The 19,517-nt window shown below is 45.9% G+C and overlaps 1 long non-coding RNA gene across 6 annotated transcripts in view; it reads right to left on the bottom strand.

Annotated features, from left to right (window-relative positions):
* The window catches only part of LOC308571386, a 70,768-nt gene that overhangs the window by 9,714 nt on the left and 41,537 nt on the right, over positions 1-19,517 (bottom strand). The gene's annotated exons all lie outside the window — the stretch shown is intronic.

Below are 19,517 nucleotides of genomic sequence, written 5' to 3'. Positions count from 1 at the left end.
ATTAAACTTTTGAGAACTGGTACCTTACGTTACCAGAAATTTTGCAGAGAGAGAAATTTATATTTTGACTCAATTTTTTGTCTTTTTTTTTTTGGTGGGGGTATGCTATTACTCCTTCCCCACCTCCCTTGCCGGCTCTCAAAAAAAGTCAAAAATATTTGGACAGGTTCTTAAGTGACTTTATGAGGAAGTATCAGGTTTGTGTTTTTTGTTCAGTAAAAGAGTGGTGTGTCTGGTGGAAATGTTGTAGCATTCACGGCATTAACTAATTTGTTTGGAAGTAAGTTCTGCTGATTTTTTTGATAGAATGGATTTCCAAAAATGTTTGTGAGACCACAGCCCAAGGCTTCCACTGAAATCTATGTGCGTTGATGCACGTGTTAGAATTCGTAATCAAACAGCACTTTGTAGAAAAAAAAGGATGACCATGTGCAGATAATCATATGTGACAATTGCCTACACATGCATTTTGCTGAATGTTATGTAACCTCTTGAAAGATTTAATTGCCACCTCATTGTTCTCTTTCCCGCTCCAAGTAAATCTATTAGGGGTTCCGGTGCCCTTTGTCATAACAGTGAAAACATACATATAACAGCAGCCCAATCTTTTGAGCTTTTTGCCCAGAAATAAGTCCCACTAAGTTCAGTGGTTCTTGCACTGAAGTAAACTGCAGCCTAAATTTCAGTTCTCTCAAGCGGAAAATTAATTCCTGTATTTTAAAAACAGTTAACGTCTTTTTTAAAAGCTTCTGATGAATTACTTAAATGTCTTTGCCTCCCGCCAATCATTATCCCTCTTTTAAATTTCTAAATGGAATTCTGTTGATTTGGCAACACTCAAAATTCAGTCCTAGCTACACACATATACACAAAAGGTCGTTTTTGTATTTAAAGTAAGCTCCTAAAAAGGCTTTATAGAAGTCACTCTGATCCTAACCAGAAATCAGCTAGAAAATTCCACCCATGCTTGTGAGATGATAACACCTCTGGTAATATATCTCTTTAAGGCAGAAGCAGTACGCTAAAGGGTAAAACTTGGAAGTGGGGAGGAGAATCCCACTGTCACTAGCACATATATTCAAAAAAGGGGGGGCATGAAATAAAACTTTCCACCTTCAATTCAGTTTAATTTCTCAGTGGCAGGAGGGAGCACATCATCCCCACCCAAATCCTTTCCCAGCTTTTTGTGGTAGAATTGTGACTCTGAAAGAGTTGTTGCTGCTGTTTCCTTGTGTCACTTAGTTGCTTTTTAAAAGGTAATGGATAGAAATAAATAGTTTTGCATTTTCTTTTGCACCAAAATGTTCCTGGAGGAAGCAACTTACTGGTCCTGCAGATTATGGGACTGGTGTGTATACCAAAAAAGATGGGGGGGGCAGAGAGAGAGAGTTGTAAAGCATTGCAGCAAGGAATGGGGTGGGAAAGAAAGAGAGAGAAAGAGTGCACAACTTTGCATTCCACATTTTAAGCCTCCTTAACAGAACGAGGGTGGAAAAGAGAGCCTCCAGAACGCACCCACCCACCCCCAGACACACGCATCCTCTTCCATCAGAGAAGCGAGTGTGGTTTAAAGCCAAAAGTCAGAGGGCCACTAAAGCAAACCAGATGGACGTTTGGAAGGCTGCAAACATGTGTCCAGTATCAAAGCAATCCAGCTAGATAGAGGAGGAGCAAATTCCATCTGGTCTAATTTAAAAAAAGAAGTTGAATGGGATTTTCCTCTTGGTGTTTGAATGCGGCCTGCCAGGGAGCATGCCAGCCCCGCTACCACCCCCTTGTCGCCACTTAAGAGTGGCTCTTTTGCTACTCCCACTGGATTTTTTTTTTCAACGACAACTGGTGATTTGGGAAGTTAAAAAAAAGGGAGAGAGAGAAAGAGAAATGGAGTTCTTTCTACTGACTCTGAAATTTACAAGAGGGGGAAAATGGACTTGGAGCTTTCGGCGACAAATGGCCTTTTAAACTTTCTCTTTTCTTGAACAGAAGAAGTGTGTGAACTTTCTCTCTCTGCCACACACCCCCTTGCCGCCACTTTATTTATGTGACCCAGTTTTGGAATTCCTCCTTCCTTTCCAGGTGACTTCAGTGACACAAGAGCACAGCTCTCGAGTCGGCCACAGTGTCATCACCAACTGCTACCCCATGGGATTGAGCCCTTAGTTCTGCTGCCAGGGCCTCTTTTCTGTTTTGTTTTTGTTTTGTTTGGTAAGAATCGCATTTGCCGAAAGTTTTTCTGCATGGCTCATATTCCAGCATTCTCTCCCCCACCCCCCACCCCGCTCCAACTCTCAGACCTGTCTTATGAATCTTGCAAAAGCACCAACAGATGGATCTCATTAGTTTCCTCTTTTTTGGCAAAGGTACCTCAGCCGCTCGCCCCACACAAGAAGGGACTACACCCAAACTTTTTGCGCCCCGCTTTCTGAGCTCTGTGGACAGAACGACGTGCAACGTGGACCCGAGGCAGGGAGTGGAGAGCGGCCTTCCTCTGCCAAGGAATGCCGAGGACAGGAGTTTAACTCTCTCCCCCTCTCCCCATTTTGTTCTTAATTTAATCCTTCTGGTTTTGTAAGCCTAGAAAAACAAGACCATCTAATGTCAAGACAGTTTATATCAGGCGGGTGCCTCTGTGTGTATGTGTGTGTGTTTTAACAAAAGGCCTGAAAACTTTTCTTTTCTTCCCCCCCCCCTTTCCACCCCCCTCTTCCCCTGGCCTCTTGCTAAGTGCATACATAACTTGGAGCTCAGCAGAAACCCTCTCCCAACCTCTCCTTGCTCACCCTAACCATTTTTTGCTTGCAATTCCAATTTGGGGGTGCTGAATCTGTTGGAAGTAAAAGTTTGCTACCCTACACTCAGAAAGGGCATAGCCTTTGCCAAATTCCCCACCTTGCTTTAAAAACCCATTTCACATTCTCTCTCTGTCTCTCTCTGTGGAATGATCACTCCCTCCCATGCCCCCAAAAGGAGTTGCACAGGACATTTGTGTGTTCCCACTTAAAGTTGACACATGGGCTTTGAAATGGAGATTTGTCCCTCAGCAGAGCAGCAGCCTGCTTAACACATTAAGAATCCCAGCTGCCAGGGGGAAGGGAGAAAAGGGGAGAGGTTTGATCTGCACTGGGTGGATTCCTCTCTTCTCTCTTCCTCCACCCCCCCCCCCCAAATGTAAGACAAGAGTGTGGGGCTGTTTGTGCAATAAACTGCTACAGACCTGGAGCTATTTGGAAGAGGGGGGGGCGGTGGAATATGAAATTCCTTTGCAGCAGACGGGAAGGCTGTCCAGTCGTGCAGACAAAAAAGCCCTTCTTTAAATGACTCACAGTTGCAAAGAGTCAACCAGAGCTGTTTAACGAAAGAACACGAAGGAGGGGTTGGCGAGCAACTGGATTCCCAGCCAGGCTTCTGTTCCAACTCCCATCAAGATGGGCTTTCTGGTTATTGGAGCAGTTGTCGTGCCTTAAATGTGCCTCCATATCCTCTGCAATGCCTTTATCCTGCAAAGCCTCCTCTGCATGCAGACCCTTATGAGGCTGTTTATAGGGTACTGTGCAGTTTTGCCAAAAAAACTCTGGCAGGGAACTAACAGAGGGAGGGGGGAGAGACAAATCCCATTTCCCAAAAATCCTAGTACCGTCCAGAATGTGACTCACTGCAACTAACAGCAAGCCACACTAACTTTCTCCTATAGAGTCTTGATCCAGGGGTGAAGCCCTTTGATCAGTCTTCAGTGCTGGGGTTCCACCATGGAATGTATCTTAATCCCTCAAACACCCAAACCCTTTATACAGCCAATCGATTGCTGCCAGTGAGGGCCTCCTGCAGATACCAGCTTATCAGGAGGTCCTTTAAGGTTGTGGTCTATTAGGTGCCTACTTAAAAACTTTCCTCTTTGAACAACAAGACTTTTAAACCAATATATTTCCCCGTCTGCAAGTACATTGGAATCGTTCTTGAAAATGTTCTTTAATACATTCTCATTGTTTTATTGCTTGATGTTTGCCATCCTGGCCAGCTTTGGAAGGAAGGGTGCAATATACATTTAACAAATAAGTAATATGGGATGAAGACAGGCATAACATAAAAAGGTAGCTCAAGAGAATGTCGCTGTACCTGGGTTTCAATGGAAATCACCAATATGCATAGCAGTGAATTGGCTCAGTGTCAGATTTGGCCCTTTCCCCTATGCTTCAGTTGGCATGTCCATACTTTAATTTTTTTTTTTTAAATCACATGAATATTCATGTGTGTAGGCTTGTGTGAGCATTCATTGCCTTAATTATGCAATGACAACAAAGAAACTTATTTTTACATGTGCGAAACTGCTTGAGGGAGTTGGGTAGGGGGTGGTTTCCTGGTGGCATCACAGCAGGGGGCAGGGCAGAGGACAGGACAGAAACAGCATCATGCAAGCAGCTGGTTTCAGTTTCAAACCTGTTCAGAGCTTGGCCCTGGAGAGGAACAGATGTGTTTCGATTGAAGGCTGAATGTTACTTCCTTGTCACCCAAAGAAGAGCACCTTCTCACTCACAACACTGAGTAACCATAACCAGTCTCCAAATCTAGGATTGCAAAGGAGGGATAGGAAGATCTTAGGCTTGCAGAATCTACTTGGGTTTTTTTACTAGAATGCCAAGATCCACCAAGTTGGGTGCAAAAGACATAGAATTGAATAATTCTCTGTCCGAGGGTTTATTCTGAGTACCTAATTGAAACCGAGCTCATAGTTCTTTCACACAAAAATCTGCTATTTTCTGTGCACATCCAAACTTCCCTGATTACTTTTTTCCAATCTATCCCTCCCTGCCCTACTCTCTTCATTTAAGCAGTATAATTACTAGTAAGGCAAGATAAAGGTAAAGGACCCCTGGACAGTTAAGTCCAGTCAAAAGTGACTGGGGTGTGGAGCTCATCTCGCTTCAGGCTGAGGGAGCCGGCATTTGTCCACAGACAGCTTTCCGGGTCATGTGGCCAGCAGGACTAAACCGCTTCTTGCGCAACGGGACACCATGACAGAAGCCAGAGCACACAGAAACGCCGCTTAGCTTCTCGCCGCCACGGTACCTATCTGTACTGGTGTGCTTTTGAACTGCTAGGCTGCCAGAAGCTGGGACAGAGTGACGGGAGCTCACCACCATCACATCCCTATAATTATTAGTAGATCTTGGTCTACCTTCTACCACCACCACCCAGGTCCCCACCAACCCAAGCTTAAAGGAAGATATAAGCATCCATGCTTCTTCTATAGAAACTGACTTCTGGTGTAGTTTTCTTCAGCACTTGCAAGCTCCTTTGATCCCCAAAGCCCCATCCCTTCAAAAAGTTAAGACAAGAAAGCTACATGGGGCATTTTAATGCCTGTGCTTGTTTGGGAAAGGTGTGTTGACAAATTAACGTGGGCAATTCCTGTCCTATCCTCAAGTTACATTTACAGGTTCAAATTGGATGATTCCTAAAAGCCTTTGCTGGGAGTGGCTGGAATTAACATGGGTCCAGCAATAACCCTGCATTAGTAAAATAATGGTTCTAGATTAGTATAATGTGTTGTTCGTGGGGCTACTGTCGCGCCTCGTTTGGAAGATGCAGACAGTGCAGCATGCAGCTGCTTACTGAGGCCCTCAGTTTTGCACATAACTACACAGATGTTGGAAGATCTGCACTAACTGCCTTTTAGGTTCTGAGCCGGATTTAATTTTTTGTGGTTCATGTTTTAAACCCTAAACTACTTAAGATATTTATTCTTATATTAAGTGGTATATAATTTTTAGAAATGAATTAATATCTGCCAAAACAAGGAGGAAAACTGGGAAGATTGAGAGGGAATATTGGGAGGGAGGGAGGGAGGGAGGGAGGGAGGGAAGGAAGGAAGGAAGGAAGGAAGGAAGGAAGGAAGGAAGGAAGCCTAGTCAGAATTCTGGACTCACAGGCTGGTCCTACCTGGTATGTAATGATTTATTGATTATAAGATTAATGACCATGGCTTTCTAATCCATGTGTATTGCTCAAGACATCTCACAATAGTTCAAATCACAATAATAAAATACAGCAACAATTATAACAGAGCTGGCCTGGGGTTGGCAGATGAAACATGTCCTTCAGTAAAAGTATTTTAATCTGACAAATGAAAAGCCTGCTAAAATGAAAATATATTCACAACTGATGGAAGGCAACCAGAAAGGAGGCCAACTCTGGTGCCAACACTGAGAAAGCCCTAGCCCTCGTCCCAACCAAACTTGTGCTGACCATGGATGAGACACAGTGAAGGGCTCCACTACTTGATCTTAATGAATAGGCAATGATAATGTTTACATCTGCCACAGGGAACCTCAGATGACTGGACTCTACCCTCACAGCCACAATGGAGGCCTGGATTCTAACCCTTCAGCCAATCACAGCACATGAACAACATGATATGAGACATAGCCAAGGAACAACATTACCATTTTGATCTATTTTCTTGCTTATGAACTTCAGAACACAACAGGTGGTAACTTGGCAGGGAGTTCACCGCTGAGAGGGCACACTGCACAAAAGTCCCAAGGTTCACAATGAAATCATTGCCAACACTTGTCTTCTCAGCAACCTTTCAGGTACTCTACCTCAGGACTTTGGATGCCCAACAGGCATCACAACTCTGCAGCTACAACTGGAGCTGCAAGGCTGTTGGAAAGAAAGGGAGGGGAGACCACACTTCAAAGCTCCCATCCCTTTCCCCAACACCTCCAAATCTTCCAAAAAAGGGGGTGGGAGTCCCCAGATCGCAAAACACCCAGGCCCACAGAGTGTCTCCCATTCCCTACAGGGAAATGGCATGTACTGTTTTATCCACCCTCCATATACTCATTGTAGCAGTAACCCCCTTAAGGAGAGGACACAGATAAATATGTACCATACAAAACAGGGGTTGCTGTTGACTTGAGTGGATCACAGGCAATATTGTGTCGGGAAAATAACCAGCAGATACTGGCAATTTTCCTGAATGATGATGGGACAGCACAACCTGATGGGATGAAGGAAGCTGAAAGGCATCCTGGGGGCAGGACAGTCCACTCCCTTTAACTCAAGTTCATGGGCCACAAATATGCTCCTTTTTGCCTTCTGAAGTTATTGTTACCAGCTTAACCCCTCAAAAGGGACTCTTGGCTTTGCAAAGGTCATATTCAGGTCTCTCCAGGAGTGCATCTCCTGTTTCATCTACCCTTTGACTTTCCCACTGAGCTACCCTCTGAGCTTGCTTTTGTAGCTACCGTTCTTCTTATGCAAGTAGTGGCTTTCTCGCAGCCTCCACCCCCACTCTCCTGCAAAATGCTGGCCCCAAAACACACAAAGGCGGCAATACACGTTTTGTGGGCAGTGCTGTGGAGTCTGTCTGCATAGAGGCACTGTTCTTACTACAGGGCTCCAAGGACGCCTCCAAGTTCTTCAAATAGCCCTTCAACTACTATGACATGGAGATGGCGCAGTAGTTTCATTTTGGCTTCCTCCTTGGGTGTTGTGTGGAGGGTATTGTGTGCATTGGATTAAGAGTGATGGCATGGCATGGTGGCTGCCTGGCATAGCAAGAGCCGAAGATCACCCAGTACTTTCCATTGCAATGTTTTACATCTAAGCTGCAGGTTTTTGTCAACTTGTACATTGTAATCTTACCTAGATCACTGTTAAAGGTAAAGGTACCCCTGACCGTTAGGTCCAGTCGCGGACTACTCTGGGGTTGCACGCTCATTTCTCTCTATAGGCCGAGGGAGCTAGCGTTTGTCTGCGGACAGCTTCCGGGTCATGTGGCCAGCATGACTATGCTGCTTCTGGCGAACCAGAGCAGCGCACGGAAATGCTGTTTACCTTCCCACCAGAGTGGTACCTATTATTTACTTGCACTCTGACATGCTTTTGAACTGCTAGGTGGGCAGGAGCTGGGACCAAGCAATGGGAGCTCACCCCGTCACGAGGATTCGAACCGCCAACCTTCTGATCGGCAAGCCCTAGGCTCTGTGGTTTAGACAGCACCACTCATGTCCCTACAGCGCCACTCGCATCCTTACTGTTACTGTTATCCTCTTATAAAGCTTAGCTTGATCACCTCAACCTCATCTCTTGTACAGGATTGTATTTTAAGCCAGCAATGGACCACTTGCTAATTATATCATATTCTTGGGATTTATATGCAGAGCAACTGAGCTTTTACAAGCAGCTCTGATAGTAGCACTTGTAAACATTGTTCTGCAGAGGTCTTGCAAAGTGTTCTGGGTTGCTCTAAAGGTCGTTTTTTTCTGCAGTCCATTTCATTAATCTCACTCCTAGCCATATTGCTCAGGACAACACAATTAAATGTCAAAGACTCATCAGCAAAGATGAACAGTCCTACACCAAGAACCATTTCAGAAATATCACATAAGATGGAGGCTATGAGTAATCTTTCAGCAGTGTTAGAAATCGTGGCAGTTCAATACTGAAATGCTTAGTCTTTGTTCCCTGTGTCCCCAGTCCCTTGTGACATTTTGTATGGTCTGCAAATCACAAAAGACAGAAATTTTGTATTTTTAAAAAGCTGGGATTCTGGGCATCGTGAATCCAGAAAACAGGAGATCAACCTTAATTGTGTACCCACAGGCTAGAAAAAAACAGACAGGAGAACTGCCTTTGCTTCGAGGAGGAGATAGAAGAGGGACCTCTCTCTCCTCTGCTTTGCCATTCAATCTTTCTAAATCACTTGGGTTTTGTCAGATTCCGTTTCATTGAAATTTGCTAAGCAATGTTATAACAAACCGACTTCGCAAATGCTGAGTTTAGCTGAACAAAGTGAAACATTTTGCCAGGTAGCTTCTCTGCAAGTACACAGGCACCTCCCCAGTTGTGCATGGTCAGCACATGTGTGACCGCTTACATGTGTGCCATTTTCGGCACCAAAATGGGGTGGGGGCAGAACAGGGACAGAAAGAGATGGAACCAGCTTGTGCAGGAACCCCCGTGTAAGTGGGGGATCCTCCTGGATAAAAATATGCTTTAGGAAATCCAGGGGCAAAACTAGGCTTTATTTCACTTGGGTCAAAGACCCAGTTTGGCACGCCCCCTCCCATGCGCATTTACGTACACAAAGACACACACAGAGGCTGGGAGCCTCAATGGTGCCCCTCTGGGGGCTTCACCTGGGGAAAACAACCTGCCTAGCCCATAGCTACAGCACTTGTAAGGCACCATTTCTGGTAAACTCTGCTAGGCCTGAGATGCTGAATCATTCAAATAAGTCTCAAAAGCTAACCAGGAGACATACACATGTATGAATAAAGACCGTAAGTTACAATTTATCCTTAAAGCATTACAATGACCAATATCTTAATGACTTTCCTTTAGCATAGAAATACAAGTGGAATGATTGCAGATAGAGAGTTTGGTCTGGCAGCATCAAACTTCCCCACATCCCCTTGCCATGGATGACCCCTTAGGAAACTGAGGGCTCTCTTAAACCTTTGGGGGATTTTCCTGAAGTCAAAGCCACAAGGAACTACCTCAGAAGATAGAATCATAGAATGGAAGGCACCCTGAGGATCATCTGGCCCAACCCTCTGACTGAATCAGCGCAGAATCAGCGCAGAACTGGAATAATATGATATATCCTGTTGGTTCCAGGCACAAGTCTAACTGCCACATTCTAGACAGGGGGGCTAATCTGTGCCCCCCCCCAAATGTTGTTCAACTACAGCTTCCAGCACTCCTGACAGTTGGTCATACTGGCTCAGGCTGTTGGGAGTTGTAGCTCAGCAACACCTGGAAGGCCGCAAATTAACCATCCCTATTCAGCAGAAGTTTCTATACTGTCTTCATGCCCCAGTGTAGAGTGAATTACAGTAATCTATCAGAAGGTTGGCAGTTCGAATCCCTGCAACGGAGTGAGCTCCCGTTGCTCGGCCCCTGCTCCTGCCAACCTAGCAGTTCGAAAGCACTTCAAAGTGCAAGTAGATAAATAGGTACCGCTGTGGCGGGAAGGTAAATGGCGTTTCCATGCGCTGCTCTGGTTCGCCAGAAGTGACTTAGTCATGCTGGCCACATGACCTGGAAGCTGTATGCCAGCTCCCTCGGCCAATAAAGCGAGATGAGTGCCGTAACCCCCAAGTCGGCCACGACTGGACCTAATGGTCAGGGGTCCCTTTACCTTTACCTTTATGGGACGATGGGAGTTAGTATTATTTATTACATTTATATCCCACCTTTTGTCCCAGGAGCTCAAGGTGGCAAACATGATGTTCCCTATGTTATTCTCACCATCAAAGGAAGGGGCTAGGTTTGGGTTAGTTCACCCAGGGATTTTCATGGCTGAATGGGGACAGAAGTTGCTCCTGGCCTCCAGTGCCACCTGCACATCCATAATCAAGGATGGAGTACCCCTAAACTGTGAGGCTGTTTCTTCAAGGGAAGGGCAGACCCATTCAGAACAGGTTGAATATCTTCCCCAGTTCCTCTGAACCACCAAAACAACAGCTGCTTTCATCACATCCAAGTTACGTTTCACTTAGTTCAACCTCTTCCGTTTCAAAATGGCCTCCAGGCACCGGTTCATAACTTCCACTGTCTCATTCCACCCCGTGCCAGATTAGATCATGCAACAGCTCTAGTGTTGGGTGTGACTCCTATGTTGATGGCAACACAGTCCAGATCTCCATTTGACCTCAACTGGAAGTTTCATGTAGATTTCAACAAGTGATGGGGACAGGATGGAGTCTTCTGGAGATGTATGTGTCAAAGGCCATGGGCTAGAGCAGAGTCCCCCAGCACCACCTTCAGAGATTTGCACTTTAGGAAGGATTGTAGCCACCACAAACTGGTAGCCCCCCAAAACTCAAGCCTGCCAGGCGGCCCAGAAGGATACCACAGCATCAAAAGCTGTAAGAAGTCCAAAACAAGCAGCAGAGGTGCACACCTTCCCATCTATCTCCTGGTGCAAGTAATTTTTATTTGCAGTATATAAGTATTTGTATACTGCCATTCATTTAAAAAAATCAAAGTGATTTACAACAATCATACAATAAAAACTGTGTATAAATGTAAAAACAGAAGTCAGCTAACTTCTACAGGAATGCGTTTTCTTAATTGCCTGCATAAGCTTGGCGGAACAGAAGAGTTTTCAGCAGGCATTTAAAGATTGAAACTGAAGGCACCGACTGAATCTCTATTGGCAGAGCATCCCACAGGACTGGACCGATGACACTAAAGGCTCAGTTTCTTGTTGCTGTCAGATGAGCCTTGCTAACTCGGTAGACAACCAACAACGATTGTGAAGATTATCTCAGTGACTGAGTCAAAATATAAGGGTTAGGTGATCCCTATGGTGCCCTGGACCTAAGGGCTTTAGAAATACTTGAATCTTGATTGGTAGTAGTTGGGCAGCCAGTGTGGCTATTTTAACAATGGTGTCATATGTGCAGATTTGTGCCCCCATCAACAATCTGGCCCCCACATTTTGTACCAGATGGAGCTTCTGAATCAGGCTCAAGGGCAGCCCCCCACAGAGCACATTGCAGTAATCCAGCCTTGAGGATACAAATGCATGGACTGCAGTGGTCAGGTTTTGCCTGTCTAGGAATGGCTGTAGCTGACCAAACCAAACCAAACCACAGAGGACACTTGGGCCTCTATGACAGAGATGCATCCAAGAGTAGTCCCAAGCTATGCATCTGCTCCTTCAGAGGGAGTGTGACAGGTAACTTTCCCATCTTCCAGAAATGGGAACCACCGACCCAAAGAGCCTCCACCTCCCAGATTCCAAGCACAGTTTATTGGTGCTTATCCAGTCATCTACCAGGGTGACCTGTTAGGCCGTACTGTTGGCAGCCCCTAGCCACACGCCAAGCCCTGAGTTGAGGTGAAGTCCTACATGCTTACCTAGAAAGGCCTTGATCCAGCAGTGGCAGGGAGGCACACCATGGGTGTAGGGCTTTGATGTGTGGCTTTAATTTTTTCCTCAGAGGGGCATGTCAAAAAAGAGGGCAAGCAGCCAGGCACAAATGCCTGCCTGCCTCTTCTTTGCCAGACGGAGGCAAGGTGGCTTTGCTTTGATGTGAACTAATTACCCCTGCTCTGTTGTTTCAGCTGGCTCAGTTTGGCTCAGTTCTGGGAGAAGTCAATTAAAGGGCCCAGCCTAACTGCCACCCACCCCCTTGCACCATGTCACCCATCCCCCCCCCGCCACCTCCATCGCCCAACTCAACATGTTCCCAAGGCCTGCCAAGCAGCCGGAAAGGTCCCATTCGTTCCATGTTTGGCCATTCTGGCACAAGCCAGGTGCTGGAAAAGAAGAGGGGCAAGATGAGGGGAAATCCAGCTGGTTTGGAGTTCAGCTGACTGGATGTTTCTGCTAATGTATGCTAATTGCAACCTTGGCGGAGGGCGTGCAGGGGGTGTTTGTAATTTTCAAGGGAGTATGTGTGTGTGTGTATATGTATAAGCAATCAAGGTATTCAGCTGAATGCTGCAGCCCCAAAAGTGCAGTAGAGCAGAAAGCACTGGACAATGCAAACATCACCAAGGTTTGAAAACCTACCCTTTAGAACCCTTCCAGTCCCTCTGGCCGTGGGAAGAAGTGGGCTGCGGATTATCTGTTTCTCTTGAAGAAAAGTGCCTGGAAAGCGTTTAGGAAGGAGAGAGAGTTGCTAGCATCTCCAGTATACCGCTACAATCCAAAGTAGGAGAGAGACAGGTCTTGGCTCTTATAACTCTACCTCCTCCACTCACATTCATCCTGGCTCTTCAGAGTTCCCCTGCTAGCCGCAGTGCTCCAGGCACACCATAAATCAGGCCTGAGGCCTGCCCTGGATGCAGTGGCGTAGCGTGGGTTGTCAGCACCCGGGGCAAGGCAAGTAATTTGCGCCCCCTAACCCATGGATTTGCGCCCCCTAACCCTAACCCCCAGATGTTGCGCCCGGTCCCCCCTGCACCCCCCACGCTACGCCACTGCCTGGATGCATCACACCAACAATAGCACTGCTGTTCAATGCAATTTCTGAAAGAGGGAGATTGTGAAGCCTATGTTGAAACTGGGGATAGGACAGAAGAGAACAGAGAAAGTGACAACCTCACCTGCCATATTTTCCCCCTGCCTTCCATTAAACCAGGGGTGTGGAATCCCCTTCTACCCAAGGACACCCAAGACTGCCTGTCAGTGGTCTGTGGAGCCAGAGGGGAACATGGGTGGGACTAGAGGGAAAAGTGGGTGCAGCAATGGACATGGCTCTTTCCTTTGTATAGTAGGCTACATTCCTGCCACAGAAAAAGCCAGATGTTTCTATACAAACACACACACCACACTTCTTCCTCCAGGCAAGCAACAGGCATCATTATGCTTCAAGGATGCACTGCAACCCAGCAAAGACTCTTGAGGATGTTCCGTGAGAGAGCTAATGAAGGAGCCAGTGAGTGGTGTGCCCTGAGGGAAAGGGGCATGGCTTGGGGATAGAAAATGCCTGTGAAGAGTGCAGAAAGGACTGGAAGAAGCCACATTTGGCTCCTGCACCTGAGCTTTCTATGCCCTGCATGAAACCTTCCTGTCCAAGTGAAAACCTGAGGCTCAGCTTCAGTCCCTATTTATAATATAGGGATAGTCATCATGTTAACTCACTTCCTTGTGAGACGTATTCAGGAGAAGAAAAGGCTTCAAAAGTAAACCGTACACAAGTAGAAGCCTTAAGATGGTTCAATGGGGCCTTGTACACCTCCTTTCGGCAACTCCTGCAGCCAAGCTGGTGCCAAATGTATTGCTCTGCTTTCCTTTGGACCCCATCACTGAAGCCCAGAGACGGATCTGGTCGCCAGGAAAGCCCAGGACCTCCATACACACTGCCCAGGCTTGCACCCCAGTGGAGGTCACTTCAGTACTGCTAATGTAGCAAAAACAACACGGGAGGCAGCATTCGCTAGTTATGAGTCTCTGCCGCCACAGCAAGCACTGTGATTCTCCAGCAGCCTGACTTCACCCCCAGAGGTGCAATCCATTGTCTCTAAAGACAGAGGGATGCCAACAATAATCATCATGACCAATCTTAAATGGTTGTTGGAAGGATTGACAACAAAATAACGTATGTGTGTGGATTGTTTTGAACACCCAAAAACACTATAGAAATACTGTTAATGTTATACAAATGCAACAGTGCAAATGTGTTGTGGGCCATGATGTTGAGTTCATCTGCATGGAGGCATTGTTCTTGCAGGCTAATATCTTTCTCTGGGGATCTTTATCTGAGTTGTCCAAACAGCCCTCTAACTGCTTTGCCAGTTTCATTTTGGCTGCCTCCTTGGGTGTTGAGTGTGAGTATGTGTGTGCGCGCGTGCGCAATGGGGAAGAGTGATGTCACGGCATGGTGACTGCCTGGCATAGCAAGAGCAGGAGATCACCCAATATTTTCCATTGCCATGCTTTAAACAGCAAAGTAGTTCATAATGGTATGATTCAAGGCTGACGAATAGATTTAAATCCTTATAATTCCGACACACATTTCTTTTCCAGTGGCTACAAATGGGCTAACTAGGAGCAAATTAAAGAAATGCTGGGGAAATTGAGCAGTCACTCTGGTCTCTGGTCTTGGAAGCAGAAATTGCAGGGTTATAGATATGAGAGCTCTGGAGCAATTCAGATTTAGAAAAGTTAACTACAGAGGGGTCCTTCAAAGCTTGCAGAGCAAATGACCTTGCAACATGCTTAGCTTTTTATGAGCTGTTAATTGCCAATAGCATTATTTAGAACATCTTAATGAAGATGGTTCTGACCATAAACAAACAGGTAATTGGGACAGAGGAGACAAGGCAGGAGCGAAGGGAACAAATTGGTTCAAAACTGCTACCTCCAATTTCAACTAGATAGCTTGACAGGCCTGGATGTGGGCAGATGCATTTATCTGTAATCCTGCATATCTGTGAGTAAAATAAATGCAAGTGAATGAGCCCACAAGCATAGCTAAGAACCAACCTTGTAAACTATTAGAAAGTTGAACTAGGGATCTGGGTTCAAGCCTCACCATACGTAAAACGGGAAAAGCACCATCACCCTGAATCAACGGGAAAAGCACCATCACCCTGAATCAACGGGGGCACCATACGTAAAACGGGAAAAGCAGCATCACCCTGAATCAACAGGGGCACCATACGTAAAACGGGAAAAGCACCATCACTCTGAATCAACGGGGAGCACCCAAAGGGTGCTCATCAATGGTTCCTCTTCATCCTGGAGAAGAGTGACTAGTGGGGTGCCACAGGGTTCTGTCTTGGGCCCGGTCTTATTCAACATCTTTATCAACGACTTGGATGATGGACTCAAGGGCATCCTGATCAAATTTGCAGATGACACCAAACTGGGGGGTGGGGTGGCTAACACCCCAGAGGACAGGATCACACTTCAAAACGACCTTGACAGATTAGAGAACTGGGCAAAAACAAACAAGATGAACTTTAACAGGGAGAAATGTAAAGTATTGCACTTGGGCAAAAAAAATGAGAGGCACAAATACAAGATGGGGGACACCTGGCTTGAGAGCAGTACATGTGAAAAGGATCTAGGAGTCTTGGTTGACCACAAACTTGACATGAGCCAACAGTGTGACGCGGCAGCTAAAAAAAACAATGCAATTCTGGGCTGCATCAATAGGAGTATAGCATCTAGATCAAGGGAAGTAATAGTGCCACTGTATTCTGCTCTGGTCAGACCTCACCTGGAGTACTGTGTCTAGTTCTGGGCACCACAGTTCAAGAAGGACACTGACAAACTGGAACGTGTCCAGAGGAGGGCAACCAAAATGGTCAAAGGCCTGGAAACGATGCCTTATGAGGAACAGCTAAGGGAGCTGGGCATGTTTAGCCTGGAGAAGAGGAGGTTAAGGGGTGATATGATAGCCATGTTCAAATATATAAAAGGATGTCATATAGAGGAGGGAAAAAGGTTGTTTTCTGCTGCTCCAGAGAAGCGGACACGGAGCAATGGATCCAAACTACAAGAAATAAGATTCCACCTAAACATTAGGAAGAACTTCCTGACAGTAAGAGCTGTTCGACAGTGGAATTTGCTGCCAAGGAGTGTGGTGGAGTCTCCTTCTTTGGAGGTCTTTAAGTAGAGGCTTGACAACCATATGTCAGGAGTGCTCTGATGGTGTTTCCTGCTTGGCAGGGGGTTGAACTCGATGGCCTTTGTGGTCTATTCCAACTCTATGATTCTATGATTCTAGTCTATGATTTCAAGACAACCTGTTTACTGAACATTTATCCTGATTAATTTGCATTGAGATTAGATGATGTTGCCAGCTTAATGTGCATTCGTTCTTCCTTGTTTGCGCGGAAGTTAGATGCTGTTGTATCCAAAGCAAGTGTTATCTCACATTTCCCAGTGCACTTTTCCAAAACACCTTCCTTATTGCCCAAAGTCCAAGCTTTCAGGGAAATAAGTTTGTTGCACAAGACCTCCCACCCAACTATAACTTTGTAACCAGAATTAGCCAGTGTGCGTTTGAAATTTACCAAAAAAGAGCACATGGAAGCACCCAAATGTTGTGGAGAGAATGTGCACACACAAAGGTTGCAACTGGTAAATGGAAAGGCATCTATAAACAAAGCAATACTTTAGTAACCACCTCTCTCGGACACCCTTGACTTTATCTTCCAGGTAACGATTCTGAGCAGCAAAGGCCCCCACATAGCCATTCTTGATGTCTGCCCCACAGCTGTGGAGCCTCCTTCCCCTGGAAGCTTCAATACAGCTATTATTTGGGCTGGCTTTTAACATCAGGATGAGCGGGTGTTGAACAATTTCAATCTATTTTCATACAGTGCATTTTGAATCAGATAGGATTTAAGTGGGACTCCCCCCTGCACCCTTGAGACTAGGAAGGGAGTAACAAAAAGACATCCTGCTGCTCTACAGAGTGTGAAGACACTCTGATTGTCAGCAGAGATACATAGAGAAATCTGGCGTCTCCAAGGAAAAGGTCATGACCGATAACAAAAGGGCAAGAGGCCGGTTCTGCCCCACAGCCAGAGATCCTATTTCCAGGGATGGGGGAACTTGAAACAAGCCTGTTTGCTGCCCTCCCATCACCTAGGAATAATCAGGACAGGGGGCGGCTGTGTCAACAAATTATCAACCCCAGGACTAGGGAGGGTAATAAAGAATGAAACAGGCTGGACAGCAGAGAGGTACAATCTGCAGTCTGCGGTCCCCCACAAAGCCTGAAATAACTTGTCTGCTCAGCCTCAGATGATGGGAGGTTTAGTTATCTGACTAAAGCACACACAAAGAATGGCATAGACCAGGACTCATCTGAAGGGAAGATTCCCTGCCAGACCATGTTTCAAATACCAGAGATTTCCAGCCCCAGACTACATTTGAGGGGGATATCGATGTCCACCTGCAATATGGCCTAGAGTCTAATGAGATGGGCTTACATCTGGGGCTGGGGGTGTTTGGGCTTATCCACACCTGGGGCTGGGAGTGTTTGGGCGTATCCACACTTACCTTTTGCTCTGCTCTTTCCAGGCTCAGGCCCACAATTTAAAGTTCAGTGTTCAAGCATTTTGTTTTTCTGTTTTTGCCCTGGAGCTTTCACTGCAAAAACCTGCTCTTTAGTGCTCAGTCAGAGCAAACATCGATTCAGATTTTCCATGGATTGCTGCTTGCTCTGGGTGGGCTTTAAAGAGCAGGTTTTCACAAAAAAAGCTCTGGAGAAAAAGAAAAGGGTACGCAGACATGGAGCTTTAAGGAGTGGACTATATCTGGAAAAAGCAGAGGAAAGGTACAGTGGTGCCCCGCAAGACGAACGCCTCGCAAGACGGAAAACCCGCTAGACGAAAGGGTTTTCCGTTTTGGAGGCGCTTCGCAAAACGAATTTCCCTATGGGCTTCCTTCGCAAGACGAAAGCCCATAGGGAAATCTCCGGGACAGCGGGGAAGCGCAGCTCCTCCGAAGGCTGGCGGTGGGGCGGAAAGCCCTTCTCCCCGCGCCAGGCTTCGGAAGGCTCCTCCAAAGGCTGGCGGTGGGGCGGAAAGCCCTTCTCCCCGCGCCAGCCTTCGGAAGGCTCCTCCGAAGGCTGGTGGTGGGGAGAAAAGCCCTTCTCCCCGCGCCAGCCTTCGGAAGGCTGCTCCGAAGGCTGGCGGTGGGGTGGAAAGCCCTTCTCCCCACGCCAGCCTTCAGATGGCTGTCCTGAAGACTTGCGGTGGGAGGAGGGTTTTCCTTCCCACCGCCAACATTCAGAATGCTGTTCTGAATGTTGGCGGTGGGGAGGAAAAACCCTCCTCCCACCGCAAGCCCCGGGAACAGAGGAGAAGCACTGCGCCCCTTCCCCTCTGTTCCCGTACCTGTCCTGAAGGCTTGCGGTGGGGAGAAAAGCCCTTCTCAGCACCGCCAGCCTGGCAAGCGGTTTCCATAGGAACACATTAATTGATTTTCAATGCATTCCTATGGGAAACCATGCTTCGCAAGACGAAAAACTCGCAAGAAGAAAAAACTTGCGGAACGAATTAATTTCGTCTTGCGAGGCACCACTTTAAGTGTAGATAAGCCCTTTGTTTCAGTTGCTGGGCTGTATACTCATTTCCATTTACTCTGCATCTAGGGCACTCCCACCACCGGTCTCGGAAGTGGTATACCCATCATGTTAGACAGAATTCATTTTTTAAAAAAATAATATTTATTACTTTTCCAACAATTTAAACACACACAAAAAAGACAATACAATACAATACAAAGACACTACATAACACTAACACATTAAACTAACAAAACAAAACAAAAACCGTTTAAAACACATCAAACAATTTCAATATCTTATCTTTCATTCACTTGTTTCAACGGCCTCCTCACACCTCCCTTTTTGTATTCCACTTCTGTTAATTGTTTCAGCAATTCCTTTCCATCTTCCTCTGTTTTCTATCCTATAATTATCTTGACACATTCTAACCTTATTTTTTCCTTTAATACTCTATTAATCTATTTATACTTAGTTCCTTATAACATTTCTACTAAAACCATATAACTTCATTCCCAACATTTTTCTAGCATTCATTTATTTTACAGTATTTCTGTAAATAGTCTTTAAACTTTTTCCAGTCTTCTTCCACCGACTCTTCTCCCTGGTCTCGGATTCTGCCAGTCATTTCCGCCAGTTCCATATAGTGCACCAACTTCATCTGCCATTCTTCCCGAGTGGGTAAATCTTGTGTCTTCCAATACTTCGCAATAAGTATTCTTGCTGCTGTTGTTGCATACATAAAAAAAGTTCTATCCTTCTTTGGCACCATTTGGCCGACCATGCCCAGGAGAAAGGCCTCTGGTTTCTTCAGGAAAGTATATTTAAATATCTTTTTCATTTCGTTATAAATCATCTCCCAGAATGTCTTAATCCTTGGGCATGTCCACCAAAGGTGAAAGAAGGTACCTTCAGTCTCATTACATTTCCAACATTTATTGTCGGGCAAATGGTAAATTTTTGCAAGCTTGACTGGCGTCATGTACCACCTATAAATCATTTTCATTAAATTTTCTCTTAAGGCAT

Source organism: Podarcis bocagei, assembly GCF_964188305.1.
Source record: "Podarcis bocagei genome assembly, chromosome: 13".
Lineage (NCBI taxonomy): Eukaryota > Metazoa > Chordata > Lepidosauria > Squamata > Lacertidae > Podarcis > Podarcis bocagei.
Note: the sequence above shows the minus strand (reverse complement) of the source record. Positions and strands in the feature narration are given on the sequence as shown.